The sequence below is a fragment of the Phoca vitulina genome, unplaced genomic scaffold (assembly GCF_004348235.1).
Source record: "Phoca vitulina isolate PV1807 unplaced genomic scaffold, GSC_HSeal_1.0 scaffold7, whole genome shotgun sequence".
NCBI classification, from domain to species: Eukaryota; Metazoa; Chordata; class Mammalia; order Carnivora; family Phocidae; genus Phoca; species Phoca vitulina.
The window spans coordinates 8,644,021-8,659,763 of NW_022589710.1; the positions used below are offsets into that span (position 1 = coordinate 8,644,021).

Genomic DNA, 15,743 nt, shown 5'->3' on the forward strand with positions numbered 1-15,743 from the left:
TGGGTTTTCACCGTAACAAGATTCATTTTAAAGTTGAATCCAGTTTTAGTTTTTTTAAAAGATTTTATTTATTTATTTGAGGCAGAGAGAGAGAGAGAGAGAGTGCACAAGCAGGGGTGAGGAGGGAGCAAGGGAGGGGGAGAAGCAGACTCCCCACTGAGCAGGGAGCCCTATGCAGGGCTCGATCCCAGGACCCTGAGATCATGACCTGAGCCGAAGGCAGATGCTTAGCCAGCAGCGCCACCCAGGCGCCCCTCAGCTTAAGTTTTATATTGATTTTATCATGTGCCACATCTAGGGAGATTTTAACTATTTAAATGGGTAGTCACGTAAAAAAAATTATCTCACGTCATAGATTTGAGGGGTGGGGCAGACAAATATGGGATGAAGTGCTTCTTAGCGTATTAGACAATTGCAGTCCAGTTCTACTGAAGCCCTACAAAATGATTTCTGCTAAATTTAATGTACATTTTCTGTTTTGTTTTATTTCTGTCTTTGTGATGACCCGAATGTTTCCATTATTTCCCTTGAATTGAAGAAAGGGAAGCACCTAAGAATTCTGAACTTTTAAGTGTTAAAAATGAGGAATGTAGGCGACAATTATATGGGTCATGTTTTGAGCTAACTTTTAAAAAGGTAATGGAGATTTCTACAAATGGGGATATATCACAGCCTCTCAAACGGGAGGTTATGAATAATGTTTAAAGAGGATTGAGGAGCTAGGGCTATATTGGATGATGGTTTTTATGGGTTGTTTGACGATGCCTCTTGGACTCCCTCCTGTTTTCTCCCAATTCCGTTCCATACCTATCCTGACTACTATAGTCACAAGCGAAAGTTGACCTTTCTTATCACTTTATTGTTAAGTTTGTGTTGCAGCTTCAAAAATCAGAAACTTTTAAGTGGAAAAGGAGTCCTTGGCCATTGATTCCTTTCTCTTGCCCTGAAGCAATAAAATTCTGAGCTGTAATCTAGTGTAAACACACGTCATCTGTCTTTCCAAAAGATTCCTATTGAGTTTCTTTCACCTTTTTTTGTAATTAAGAAAAGATGGTTGATGAGAATGGAATGATCAAATCAAACTCTTCCCTCTCTATGCCCTTTGCACATGTGCCCATTCCTTGGTCCTTTCTGACTCTACCCATCACTGCAGCTCCTTCTCCTCTTTCAAGCTCTGGTTGAAAGCCTTCCTTGCTACATCCTCACTCCCAGGGGAGAACATTCTTCTATCATGCTTATCACTATAATTTGAGAGGGTTCTGTTTGTCTCTCCTATTAAAGTGAGGATAGGGGATTTGTTTTTTTCTTCATATCTCTAGTACCAAACATAATATCCAGCACTCAATAAACGTTTATGAGTGAATGAATGAACTGACTGAATAAACCAATTGGGAAAGTAGTCTGTCCTTAGATGTCATAAATGTATTTCGATCTAGAGGAAGAAAGATGGGTTAGCGGTCCCTCTCAAGTTTCTTCAGCCCATGTTAAAGCAGTAATCATCTTACTTAGAATCTTTAAAGTCTTTGTGTAGGGGTGATAACCACTTACTTTGGAAAATGACTACTACATGATTTGGCGTTCATTAATGTGTCAAAAGCCATCATGGCAGCATTTGTCCATCCACCATTTGGTAATCTCCTGGATTATTACTTAGCCAACGGAAGTGATTCCAGAGGTTTGTTGTAGAGACCTCTGATCATTTGGACTGGGCCAAACTAATTTATAAAAATTTTAATTTTCAGGGGCATTTGTATCAAGAAATATTCCAAAATTTGTGTGTGATTGTGTTTAGGTTTGATTGCCTTTTTTTTTTTTTAATTTGTAAGTTGAGGGCAAGAATGACAAGACCCGTATCAAAACAAAATATGTTGTGAAAACTGCTAAACAGTGGTGTTTGGTAAACATGGTGTGTGCTTTTGTAAAAGTGATTAAACTGAAACAGGATTAGCAAAAATTTAGGGTTCAAGATTAGCATAGAAATTAATTTCTGAACAAGCATTTGGTCTTGTTTCATTTAATTGCTTCCTGTGTGATTATGTAAAGCTGAAATTAATTTCTGAAACTTTTTTTTAGGCTTGAAACTATAGTCGTGTCTCTCAACTTTTTGTCTGTGTCTAGATTCCCATTTTGTGTCCTCTCATCATGTAGGGGCCAATCAAGAGCCTATTTTTAAAAACCCTTGTGAGTTTCTTTCTTTTTTTTTTTTTAAGATTTTATTTACTTAGAGAGATATCGAGAGAGAGGTTGAGCAGGGGGAGGGGCAGGAATGGGGCAGAAGGAGAGGGAGAAGCAGACTCCCCACTGAACAGGGAGCCCTACCCAGGGCTCCATCCTAGGGCCCTGGGATCACGACCTGAGCAACATGAGCAGAAGGCAGCCACTTACCCGACTGAGCTATCCAGGTGCCCCACCCTCATGAGTTTCTGAGCCATACAGGTGCCCCACCCTTTTGCCCTTATTTATCTCATGCAGCACTTTCCAGACTGTATAGGAACCATTCCTTAATCAGTGTATTTTTGAGGAAGATCTTTACCCTGCCAAGCAATCCTGGGCAAGTTTTATGAAGAGACTGCTCAGCAGCCTTGAATTCGCAAGTGCTGAATCAAGAGTGCAAAGCTGGCTCCAGCTTGCAGAGTCAATTTCCCTGAATGCATTCAAATCCACACAGCAGAGTGACTCTGAATGTGGCCAATCCCTTCAGGGGCCTGCCATGTAGCCCTGTCATTCTACTCCATTCAGGATGAGGAGGATAAAAAGAAGGAAGAGTAGAGCTGACAGAAGTCTCAGGGCTACACTCCCTGGCTCTACAGAAGTTTTCTGGGTTTTAGTTCCTTGTGATTTAGGCTCTACTTTTCTCCTTTCCACTGACAGCTAAACCTCTGTCTCTTTATCATGTTTGTCTTGATGTGACCTCTTAGATTCTTACTCAGAATTTTTTATACCTGGGTGAAATGTAAACATAGTAAACCCTTGTTAGACTGGTACTGGTTTGTTCTGGACAGAGTTCTCTTGCTCCAAATTGAAAGCTACTCTTCTTCCAAGTCCATTAGGTGCTCAGTTGTGCTTAAAACATTGACTACCCCAAGTTTTTTGAAGGAGAAATCTCTTTATTTCTAGACTTCCAGTATTCTAAAACAAAATGTTTTCCAGTAATGAGGCTTTAAAATGATGGTGCAATTACAAATAAAAGTTATTCCTATGGCTACCTAAAATATCCACTGAGAATTCTAGGTGATCAAGAAGAGGAAGAGATATGTGCATGACACTTATATGTGCATGCTTGTATATAAGGGTGTATTCGTTTTGTATATAAACTCACTTCAGGAAAAACATAGAAGTGTAAAATAAACACTAAAAATAACACTAGAATCATATTACTGAAGAAAAGTAAACATATCGAATAGGTATATAAACATTAAAATGTGACTTGAAAAAATATATATATTTTAAAAAGTTGGTGGGGATGCCTGGGTGGCTCAGTCAGTTAAGCGTCTGTCTTGGGCTTGGGTCACGATCCCAGGGTCCTGGGATCGAGTCCCACATTGGGCTCCTTGCTCAGCGGGGAGTCTACTTCTCCCTCTGCCTGCCACTCCCCCTGCTTGTGCTCGAGTTCTCTCTCTGTCTCTGGCAAATAAATAAATAAAATCTGTAAAAAATATATATAAAAATGTGACTTGATATTTTAAAATTTAAAAGTATATTTATTGAAATTTACTAAGGACAGCTCCTAATAGAATTTCACTAACTCATTCACTCTCAAAATTTTCCTGAAAATGCTATTTACAGAAGCAGTAATATTAATTATTTTAAGGGAGAGTTTAGCTTCAACATTTGAGAACCATATAAACCCAGATATAGCTGCATTATAATCTTTTAATCAATTCCAATCAAATAGCATAAACTAGAAAAATACTGAGTTAATAGTCATCAGTAATTAAGACAGTGATAATTTTGGAGAAGAAAATCACCTACGGTGATTATTTCAATAACTTACTCATTACTGTGAAGAGAGCATAAACAGATTCTTTTTGCATTCTTTGCAGAAATAATCTCCTAATGACACCTCCATTGTAAACTATGTCATTGACTTACTACGTGATTCTTTGGACAGACTTCATTGTTTCCATCTATAATATAAGGATAAACATGTTGAAACCTAGTTTTGAAGATCTATTGACTAAATGAAATATGAAAAATAAAGCAGTATTTAAGAATAGGCAAGCTGGATATTTATAATGGGTTCACTAAACATAAACACATAGGAATATTGATAAATTTTTTATAAGAACAACTTCCCTAGCATGAAAAGCATATTAATAGTGCCACACATTGACATTTACATCCACGTGTGACATTTAAATCCAGTTGCATATGGTTGTTAAATAAAGGACCTGATATAATCAAGGAAGTTTTAGAGCTCAAAGGATTCTTAAAGAGCAGCTGGTCCAACATCCTTATTTTATGGATAAGAAAATTCAGGTTCAAAAAAGAGAAGACATTTACTCATGTGTTCAGGGAAGTACTGCAGATCCAGACCTCCTTGGCTAGGGTTGGGTAGTTATTTCTCTTAGGGGCCTTTGAATATGTATGCCAAACACTGTCTGGACACTTAACACATAGTGTCCCATAGGTACAATTTTTCAAATGTATATATGCCACTGGGATTAATAAAATACATTCATTTAAAAAAATGATAAAGGGCACCTGGGTGGCTCAGTCGTTAGGCGTCTGCCTTCGGCTCAGGTCATGATCCTAGGGTCCTGGGATCGAGCCCCACATTAGGCTCCCCACTTGGCGGGAAGCCTGCTTTTCTTTCTCCCACTCCCCCTGCTTGTGTTCCCTCTCTCGCTTTGTCTCTGTCAAATAAATAAATAAAATCTTTTTTAAAAATGATAAAAAAATTGATGGTAGTTTTTTTTGGTTGTCATTTTGTATTTGTCTCATCAACAGATTCTCAAAATACAAAATATCACACGGAAATCATTGAAAATTTTTGAAGTGAATATGAAGTTTGGGAACCATGACACAATATCCCTTCTCCTCTCTATTAAAACTTGTAATGATTCAAAATGTCACAAAAATTGGAAAGGGATAATGATTTCTTTATTTGTTACTGTTATTAATATGAACTGAGGGAACAGAGGACCAGTAGTATTGATGAAAACATGAGTCTGAGACTAATGAAACAATAGAAGACAATAGTAACTCTGATACTGGTATGTACCCCATGCCACTGGAGCATTAGTTACTATACGCTCATTTCAAATGAAAGGTAATCTCCTTGTTTTACACACATGTTAAGATACATGGAACATTTTATTTTAATGGCATTTTTCCCTTGAGAAGAGTAGTATCATAGGAATATCTACCTAGCCCTTCATCCTGACTTACCAGTGGCACCCCTGACTCTCTCTGTTGTTTTGTTTTTAAAGATTTATTTATTTATTTGAGAGAGAGAGAGAGTGCATGTGAGTGGGGGCAGGGAGAGGGAGAGAGAGAATCCCCAAGCAGACTCTCCACTGAGCGTGGAGCCCAACCCAGGGCTTGATCCCACAACCCATGAGATCATGACCTGAGTCAAAACCAAGAGTCAGAAAGTCAACCAACTGAGCCACCCAGGCACCCCCTACTCTCTCTGGTTTTTAAACATCTCTAGAGAAACCTGCAAAACCCTATGGGTACCTAATTTTGACAATCAGCACTGTCAGGTCTTTCTTCTTTTTAACCTTATGGCCGTGTAAGCTCATTTCCTTTTGTTCACTCTTCACTGCATTCTTTATATGCTTCAGAGTAGTTTTCCTTTTCTCAAGCAAAAGAATCCAAGTTACTTCAACTCTTATGGAGCCTATTTCCCACAAAGTAGCACACTCTAAAGTATTTGTATTGAATTGTGCTCTGCGAGTAGACGTGAGCAGCACATCCCTAGAACAAAACACTCTGCCATGAGTCTGCACAAAGGCAGGGTTTGAGAAAATATGCCAAGCCTTTCCCAGATGAAATGAGGACCCGGAACACAGCCCTTATTACAATTCAACAAACCAACTGCTCATTCACAGTCAGAATGTTCTCAGAGTCTCCTCTGCTATTATATTCTGTGGGTTCCATGCTCGCCTTGATGTATGCGCCTCATCCCCATTAACTTTAATGAGTTTTACCCGCACATCAAAAGAGACTGACCCATGTATGTGGGGAGCTGCCTTACACTTTATTTCTCAGGAAACAAGATGCCACAGGGGTAATCTTACGTGGGATAATAGCCAAGGTCTTACTTAAGGCCTCCTTCCCATAGCAGATTCTGTTCCCGTTTCTCTTTGCATTTGAAGTGGTTGGAGTCCAAATAAACTTTTGTATTTAAAAGAAAAACTAAGATTTTTAGGCTAAAAATTTGGCAACCCAGGAAAACGTAGTTTTTACTTAAATGATTTGAGAAAAACACACATTGTTAAAGAATTGTGCCTATTATTTGTATTGAATCAACTAATACATGTACAAAATGACATTTTTAACTCTTGGATTTTCTAGATGTGTTTAAAAGGGTTGGTGCTTTAAGTGTTTAACTATATTATAATTATTTTTCTATACTACTATTACTACTGGTCCTCCTTTTGCTACTATTAATATACTACCAAAAGGATTTGCTGAGTAAGAATTCTGCTTTGCTTATCTTAAAACACCTCCCTTTTTCAAAAAAAAAAAAAAACAAAAAACCCCAAAAAACCTTCGTTTCTCACTTTTTTGGGAATGTTCCTGCTAAAAGTTTAGTTACATTGAAGGAAATGGAAACACTATATGAAGGAGGGATGGCTTTTAAGAAATGGAATTTGTGGAATGCCCTTATTTTGGATGAGTTGCAGACTTCCAAATTCCACAGAAACCCAAATAAAAACAGTTATATGCCAGTTAAAACAAGACTTCACTCAGTCTTGGAACAGCCTGTATGTCATTTGGTGGTATGGCACTAACCTAAAGACTGTAAAAAACAAAGCCACAAGACTACAAAATTGACAATAGAAGAGAAAAATGAGTTGATTCAAAGTGCCTCTAACATTCAGAATGTAAGTCTGAAAAATCCTACACAAAAGTAATTTGAGCAAGTTAGTTGGTTAACTTGATTAAGAAGAAATTATTGCCCATTCAAATTTGTCATTCTTCAGCAGTTTATCTATGTATTTATCTACCCACATACCCACTTACCTACCTACCTAGCTGTCTATGCTTGTCATGTTTAAAATGAGAAATTGCAAATGACGAAGCTATTATAGAATAATAGAGATTGAAAAACTTATTTGCTCTTTGTTAGAAGATGCAAACTATAGGCCTACTTCTAGGGCATGATACAATCCTGACATGAAAATGAGCTGATTGCAAATAGGAACCATGCCTTTCATGTTTATATTTCTGATATGAACAATCTTTGGCACATAGTGGGTACAAATTGATGGTTGTTGAATGAGAGGATATATCAAAATAGTATTTCAAAGAGATAGTATCCCTAAGTTTCAGAACACCCGTTCATTGTATTCTGCCAGTCAGTATAATTTTAAGAAATGTTGTGAATGAGAAGGTATAATTAGTATGTGCAGCATTAAAAAAAATCCTCTATTTTAAATTCTAAGAAAGTATATAGATATATGAGAAAGTATATATGAGGAAGTATATAGGATGAACATATAAAAAAGTATATATGATGAAAATATTTCTCAGAAAATTACCCAGAGGTAGCTACTGTTAATATTTTTATATATATTTTCCCCAGGCTTAATACTTAATACTTAAATGTATTCATATGTTTTTTATATTTGAACAAATTTGGGATAATATTGAATCTTCAGAATACATCAAACTCCAAATATATTTCATATACAAAATAATAGGGAATAAACTAAAAATACCCTATAACCAACTTACAGTTAATATAATATCACTTTCAAATAATAAGAGTTCTCAGCCAAATTAAACTAAAAGCTAAAACCAAATAAGATTTGGATCAGTGACATAGGGCCAATGAGACTAAGGAGGTTCCTGGATCTCTAGATTGTCAGCATTCCTAAAGTGTTTCCTCTTTGTATGAAGACTCTTCTATTTTTAAAGGACATTTCATCTCAGTAACTTAGGGTATTTATTCTCCATGACTTAGGAGAGTTTGATAGGCAAGTCTTCCCTCTATGCTGCAGGTGTATGTGGTAGCATCTGATCTAAAAATATCCTTGCAAATACCTATTATTGTGATGATTTAGCTAAAAATACTTACCTGAATGGTGGGCTGTGACAGCAGATCACAGCGACTTAACTGATGAGATGATGGGGGAAGGTGAAGAGTTTTACCCTAAGGTAAATTCAAAGAATTGTCAGCAGCCTGTTCCAATACAAGGTGAACATAAAGAACACTGTCAAAGCCAGGGCTCTTTTATTAGAATTAGGATGACATTTGGGATGCGTACCACAATAACATGAACCCACAGGCCACACCGTGTATGTACACATAGTAAATCAGAAGGCAGGATTGGAACTGTAGTAGCCTCTTTTCTTTCTAATCCCTAAATCGCTGTGGCACATAATTTCTTTGGGGCCAAGAAGTTGCCTTGCACTGCAAAATATTAAAAGGCATGGCAGTATTTTGAGGTATCAAATGAAAAGTTCACTTTGAAGTGCTCTAAAATTATACTCCTTTGGCTTAAAAGAGTTAACTCACTTTCAAAAATACTTATAACTGAAATTGAATTAGGCACCAAGGAGAAGAAGATTCGTTGTAGTTACTCACTTTTGATTGGAATGACTCCAAAGTCCTGCTCAAGGTTCACGTTACTGAGATCCTAATTGTTCTGGATCAGGAAGCTCACTGTTTAATAATTCTTCACCCAGTTTTTCTGATAGAATGAATATTCTCTTTCTAACAACAAAATCAAATAGGATAACTGGCATGAAGCTATCCTGTTTGAATAAGGAGAAATTGGGAAAGAAAGCCTAGAAAACAATGTATTGCCAAATAAATAAACTGGCTGTAAGAATGCCCTAGAAGAGAAAGTATTTTACTCAATGACATTTTATCTTTTCCAACTTTTTGCAAGTTGGGAAAAAGAAGTATTACAATCATGCAAGGAAGTGATTCTTGGGAAGTATTGGGAAATATTAAAATAAAGTCATCATTGCATTAAGAAAAAAATCTTAAAGATTGTTTTCGGAAAATTCAATCCGAGAATTTAAGATCCAATGAGGCTCAACTCAATTATAAGGCTAAGAGCCTAATTAAAAAATGGGCAAGAGCTGAATAGATATCTTATCAAAGAAGAGATACCAAAGGATAATAAACACATAAGAAATGCTCAACATCATTTGTCATCAGGGAAATGTGAATTCAAACTATAATAAAACATTACTTCGTACCCACTAGAATGGCTATAATAAAAAAGACAGACAATAACAAGTATTGACAATCTAAATGTCAAGATAACTGATGAATGAATAAACAAAATGTGATATATCCATATAATCGAATACTAGTCAGTAATGAAAAAAGAAGGAATTATTGATGCATGCTAATATATGGATGTACCTCAAAAATGTAATAGCGTGTAAAAGAAGCCAGATGCACAGGACCACATAGTGTATGATTCCATTTATATTAAATGTCCAGAATAGGCAAATCCTGAGAGAAAGAAGATTAGTGGTTGTCTGGGGCTGAAGATGGAAATAGGATTGACTACCTGGACACAAGGGAGAAAAGACATAGATTGTTGGGACCCAGTATTGGCTACTTGGATGCTCTGGATTATACTGCTTGCAGGGTATGCAAAGTGATGAATACATTGTGGGAGTATAAAGAACTGTGGTCTTAGAAATCACAGGGTGACATTTTGGCAAAGAAGGTTAAGAGAAGATGACCTTATAACAAGGATGGGGCAAGTATGCTCTGGGAAATCCAGAGGTTCAAAGCTAATGAAATAGATTTTAGGAAGGAGTTTTAGATGAATGTAAATTAACTTAGTTTCATCAGGATGAAGGTTTTTTTGTTTTTGTTTTTGTTTTTTCTCTTTGTAGGGAGAGACGAAGTAATGGCCCTAGACAGAACCGATAAGGAAGCTGAGAGTAACAGCTTTGTCCTGGGTGTGGTGGTGGGTATGGGTGGGTGTTAAATTAAGTGTGAACCAGGAAAAAGTGAAGCCTGATTCCTGGCCTAATCCTGCAAAATAATTTCAAACTTAATTATGTCAGAGTGGCAAAGGGACAATTTTGTGGATGCAGAAATTTCAGCTCAGGGAGCTTCAATGACTTCTGAAGGTCACACAATAAGCAAAACCTGAGATACAATTCAGGTCTCTTGACTCCCAGTTTGGCGGGCTTTCTACTGCAGATGAATTTGTGCCCCAGCATTCCTTTGCACTGTAGTAAGACCATTTGGGCCTCTTCTTTAAACTGGTAATTGACTGTACTGTTTTGAGGAGGATGTAGTGAAGAGGAGTGGTACAAGATAAATGCCCAGACTTAAAACAGCAACCTTCAGTTCCCTGGGGTGATGGAAGCCAAAGGTAACCTAAGTATCAGCAAATCCACATGGGAAACCATCCAAATGGAATACATTTTATTATAATCCTTGTGGTCCAAAGGGGAATACCAGAGCATGTGGAAAGATCAGATCAGCATTACCAGCATTAGAGATACTATCTATTAGAGATACTACCTGAAAGCTTTGAACAGAGTCTTAGTGTAGAAACAGGTTAAAAATAGAATCTGTGCCATGAGATCACCAGCAACATAGGCAATACTATTGGCAGATTTACATAATTAAAAATAAAGTCATTAAATATAACAAAATGTATGTTCTTTGATATGTTTTGGTCTGTAAGGCCTTAAAAAAAAAAAGTCATCAAAGACAGGCTACAATCCAGTGGTGGCAATAATATGTTTACCTAGACCATTTCGTTCCATTACATCAGAGATTGCTCAGATGGAACCAGTCAATGCCCAAGGTGGCCTGTAAAAGGCCCAAGAGATAATTAAGAGAGAAGGACAAGCAGATAGAGATTCAAAAAGTAAAAAAGGAAGAAAGAAGAAACAATCTAAAGTAGGAGTAAGAGGGGGGAAAAAGAAGAAAGGAAATAATAAAAGAGAAAAAAATAGATTTATGTGATAGGCAGTTGCTTCAAGACAGTTTACCTCATCCTGCTTTATATATTTTATCTCTCCATTTTCAACACCACTATACTCCAAATTTTTATTGCACAAGAAATAATATGTTTGTTGTAAAAAATTAGAAAATACAGAAAAGCAAAAGGGAGAAAATTAATATTAGCTGTAATCTGGCCATCTGGCTTAAATCTCTGTTAACATGTTGGTCAGTAATATTGTCATCTTGTTTTCAATACATTTTCTTTCTACAAAAATGGAATCATACTACCTTTATTTCTTTGTAGCCTGATTTTTTTCCCACAGAAATCAATATAGATATTTTTCTATCTCAAAAATCTATACTTTTAAAATATTTTAAATATTTGCCTGCATTTAAATGTAGTTTTACAAGAATTTGATCTACAGGACACGTTATGAATTTTTGCTGCTTTACCTTTACTTTATTACCACGTTTGTAAAATCTCAGAATTTCTAATGTAAATACTTTTTGAGGAGAAAATAGAATTACCTGTGGGTACTAAAGCTAGAAATAAATGAAGCATATGCTATAGTCCTGTGCTAGACTGTGCTGAAGAGAGGGATTGGAAGCCTATTTGGGGAAAGAAGAATATTAATTAAAAAAAAATTTTTTTTATTAACATATAATGTATTATTTGTTTCAGGGGTACAGGTCAGTGATTCATCAGTCTTACACAATTTACAGCCCTCACCATAACACATACCCTTCCCAATGTCCATCACCCAACCACTCCACCCCTCCCACACACCCCCCCCCCCAACTCCAGCAACCCTCAGTTTTTTTCCAGAGATTAAGAGTCTCTTATGGTTTGTCTCCCTTTCCGGTTTCATCTTGTTTCATTTTTCCCTCCCTTCCCCTATGATCCTCTGTCTTGTTTCTCAATATCCACATATCAGTGAGATCATATGATACTTGTCTTGCTCTGATTTACTTATTTCGTTCAGCATAATACCCTCTAGTTCCATCCACGTCATTGCAAATGGCAAGATTTCATTTTTTTGATGGCTGCATAATATTTCATGGTATATATATACCAAATCGAAACAAGAGTATTATTATCCATCACTATGTAATATATGTGTTTGAAAGAAGTTGTGTGTCCAATTAGAAAAACCACTTTATTATTTGAGGGGCTTTTTGAAGAAAATGCAGAAGCATGGATCGGCAAAGCAAACATTTATCATCTATTTACACCTTATAATAATAGGGAAAAATAACAAAGCCTTAATTGTGAAGTGATTAGACAGCTTCTCATTGATTTCAGAAACTCTTAATCTGCACCAGTTCTTTACAATGTTCCCTGATGTTTCAGATCCACAGTTATTTTTGCTAGTCACTCATGTTTACCTTTTAGAGAGATGTGACGTGGAGAACTGTGGGTTGCGCTCAGGGAAGAACATCTAACTTTACTTTCACAGGCAAATTCAGCGATTTCTTCAAATGATTTGTATTTTCCAAAGTGATTATCTCAGCTAGTATTTCAAAATATAATCTAAAGCCTTCTGTTAGTAATAAATCCACAGAAATCCATAAAACCTAGAGTGTTTCAAATTATTATTATCATCAAACATTCATTGAACTTTCTACTAACCATGTTCTGGTTATTGTATAGGGCCAAACATTCATTTGCGATTCTTACCTAGCGGGGCTCACAATCCAAATGTGGCCTAAAGAGAGCAGGAATGAGGGGTATTCACAAAAATTATGTTCTTGTGGTTAAATAGTCAAGCAATACGAGTTCCTGTTTCCCATTGTAATGATTTACAAACGACAGTGGTAACAATCTCAAAGAGAATTCAGTTAGCAACCTCTGCAATTATTTTTTAGCTTCGTGGGGTTAACCTTATTGGGGTTGATTAAATTCAAGCTGTGATCTTTCATAAAAACTCAATGGAGGGTCCAGATGGCCCAATAATACCTCCTTTTGTGAGAGAAAATAACTTGAAGATTTTTGTCTAACGAAAGTATTTGTGCTGGTGGGACCTGAATGAATTGTTATCCCTTTAAAAGGAGTCTGCATTACAAATAATCTTTATAAAATACTAATTATTCAAAAATAGAGTTCTGCTTTCATTATTTCAGTTATGTCCTAGGACCAGAGTGGCAAGAACATGACATTTTGAAGCTAGACTCTGATACCATCTTTGGGATTTCAGTCTGAAAATACAATTCTGGAAAATCAACAGAACAAGGCTCTGTGGAATAAAATGCCAGGAAGGTCAATGCATTACTTTCCTACTGTTCCAGTGCCATGCTCACAATTACCTTAACTCTGGTCAAAATATTTTCTACAGTAACAGCCAAAACATAATTAGCACCTTTTCTTCATGCTGAAAATATCATTGGTAGCCATATAACAAATTTGGAGAAAGTCTTTCAGCACCCAACTCAGTGAATGGTTACTGGGGTTATTGGGTGTATCACCATTTGCCTACTTGAGGGAATAGCACGCCATCTTACTCCGCCTTCTGTCCACCTGATAGTCCTCACTGTATCAGACAGGGAGAAAGAGAGAATTCTAGGCAGGAGGTGGGGGTTAGGTGGGAGGTGGAAATGAGTTGTGAAATTCAATAGGAAATCACACAATAAACAATTGTTCAGTGCTTTGGTTATTTAGCTAATTTGCCTTTGTTATTCTCCAACTTCTTTGTGTATCTTGTCTGTAATCAGGTGACATTCTGAAGTAGTTTGTTGTCCAGAAGCCTGTCTTGTATCAGACAGGCAAAAAGTATTGGTCAATTTTATTATGAATGCAAAGGCCCTTTGTTTGGCTTTTCATTTGTTCTTGGCTGAGGCTTTAAAAGCCAAAGTAGTTATGATTAGAGATTTCCAGCAGGGGGTGCAGCTGCTTCTAGAGGGTAAATTCTTTTGAAGCCGAATCACATCCAACATTTGAAATATTGTAGAGCTGGAATTTTGATAACATTTATGGCTGTCATCTCTTTTGATCCTAGAAAGTCCATGCATATTAATACTTTATTAGGATGTGTTAAAGAACTAGAAATTTGTGGAGAATATTTAAATTTAAAACTTAAAATGCCTGACCAAAATCTTATTCTGCTAATTTTTTCAAAGTAAATGATGAACAAAGCTTCGGGTAATTTTAATTATCCAGTACAGCAGAACAAGAGCTTAAATTTTTTATTTTAGATAAGAAGAGTAGATGATCTGAGAGAGCTTGGTAATAGTTACTCCATCTCTCCCTCTTTCTCTCTCTCTCTCTCTCTCGTGTGTGTGTGTAAAGAATACATTACTTATTTTTTCAAGATTTGTCCTTTTGGGTGGGGAGGGTGGGTGTTTAAAGCCATTTCTTTTTTTCTTTTTTTTAAAGATTTTATTTATTTATTTGACACGGAGAGAGAGAGACAGACAGCGGGAGAGGGAACACAAGCAGTGGTAGTGGGAGAGGGAGAAGCAGGCTTCCCGCGGAGCAGGGAGCCCTACGTGGGACTCGATCCCAAGACCCTGGGATCATGACCTGAGCCGAAGGCAGACGCTTAATGACTGAGCCACCCAGGTGCCCCCCATGTTCAAAGCCATTTCTTTGAAGGCATGGTTCCTGATCAACTTTAAACGATGCCATCTTATTCTTTGTTTTTTGTTTTATTTTTTCTTCTTTATTGCCTTTTATTTGTAGATATCTGAGCATTTTCAAGCACAGGACTTTGGCCCCCGGTTCCCATGTTCACATTTTTATTTGTACATAAAAGTGTATGTTTTATTTTTTGAGAAGAGCAAGTAATATAAAAACAATAAAAATCTGTTAATTTTTTTCATACTGGTAAGCAGCTTTAGACTATTAGTATTGATAAGGAGCAAAGTTTTAAAGTTCCAGACCCCTTAAGTCAAGATGGATGATGTGGGAGGACTAACAGTAATGTCAGCTACGAAAATTATCCTTTGAAAATCATGGCTTTGTTTGTTACATTTTCTGGGTCTTCATTATGAGAATATGACATTTCAAGTCTTGTTTTTCCTCCAGAATCATGTCTTGATTCTTTAGTATCATGTCCTGTTTTAAAGGAAGCATCATCGTATAAAGAAGGTGTAATTTTCACCTTATTTATATGATGATGCTTCCTTTAAAAGACCTGATTTATTTGACTTGGGTTTATGTTGATACATGTCCATGGTTATGAAATCTCTGATTATTTAGGAAGTAATTTTTAAAGTGTCTTTAGGGTGGACACTCTATAACACTTAACATTTCAAAGTTGTGACACTGAATCAGCTTACTGTATTTTTAAAGACTCTTAGTACAAAGGTCAAGAAATGCATTTAAATGCATGAGCTTTCCAACCTGCACAGGGGGTATGGGTACTTATGGCATTAGTACCTCACATTGATGGTTCCACTCCCTTTCCCCAATTTCTTCCTCTCCTTTTCTTCCTTCCTCTCTATATTTACTTTGATTGCAAGTTTTCTTTTGCATCCTTCCCTTGCCTATGGTTTGTAACTGAAAGAAAGAAGTGCCTACAGACCTTAACTACTTAACCTATTTGGTACCATTCAGATGCAAGAAAGTGGCTGGAGTAAGGAATTTCAGTGATGCCTTTTTAAAATTAGGGAGGAGTAAGAGACATAAAGAAATTAAACA

General features: G+C 36.6%; 1 protein-coding gene across 3 annotated transcripts in view; it reads left to right on the top strand.

Annotated features, from left to right (window-relative positions):
• The window catches only part of ARHGAP5 (Rho GTPase activating protein 5), a 111,259-nt gene that overhangs the window by 13,592 nt on the left and 81,924 nt on the right, over nucleotides 1–15,743 (top strand). The window lies entirely within an intron of this gene.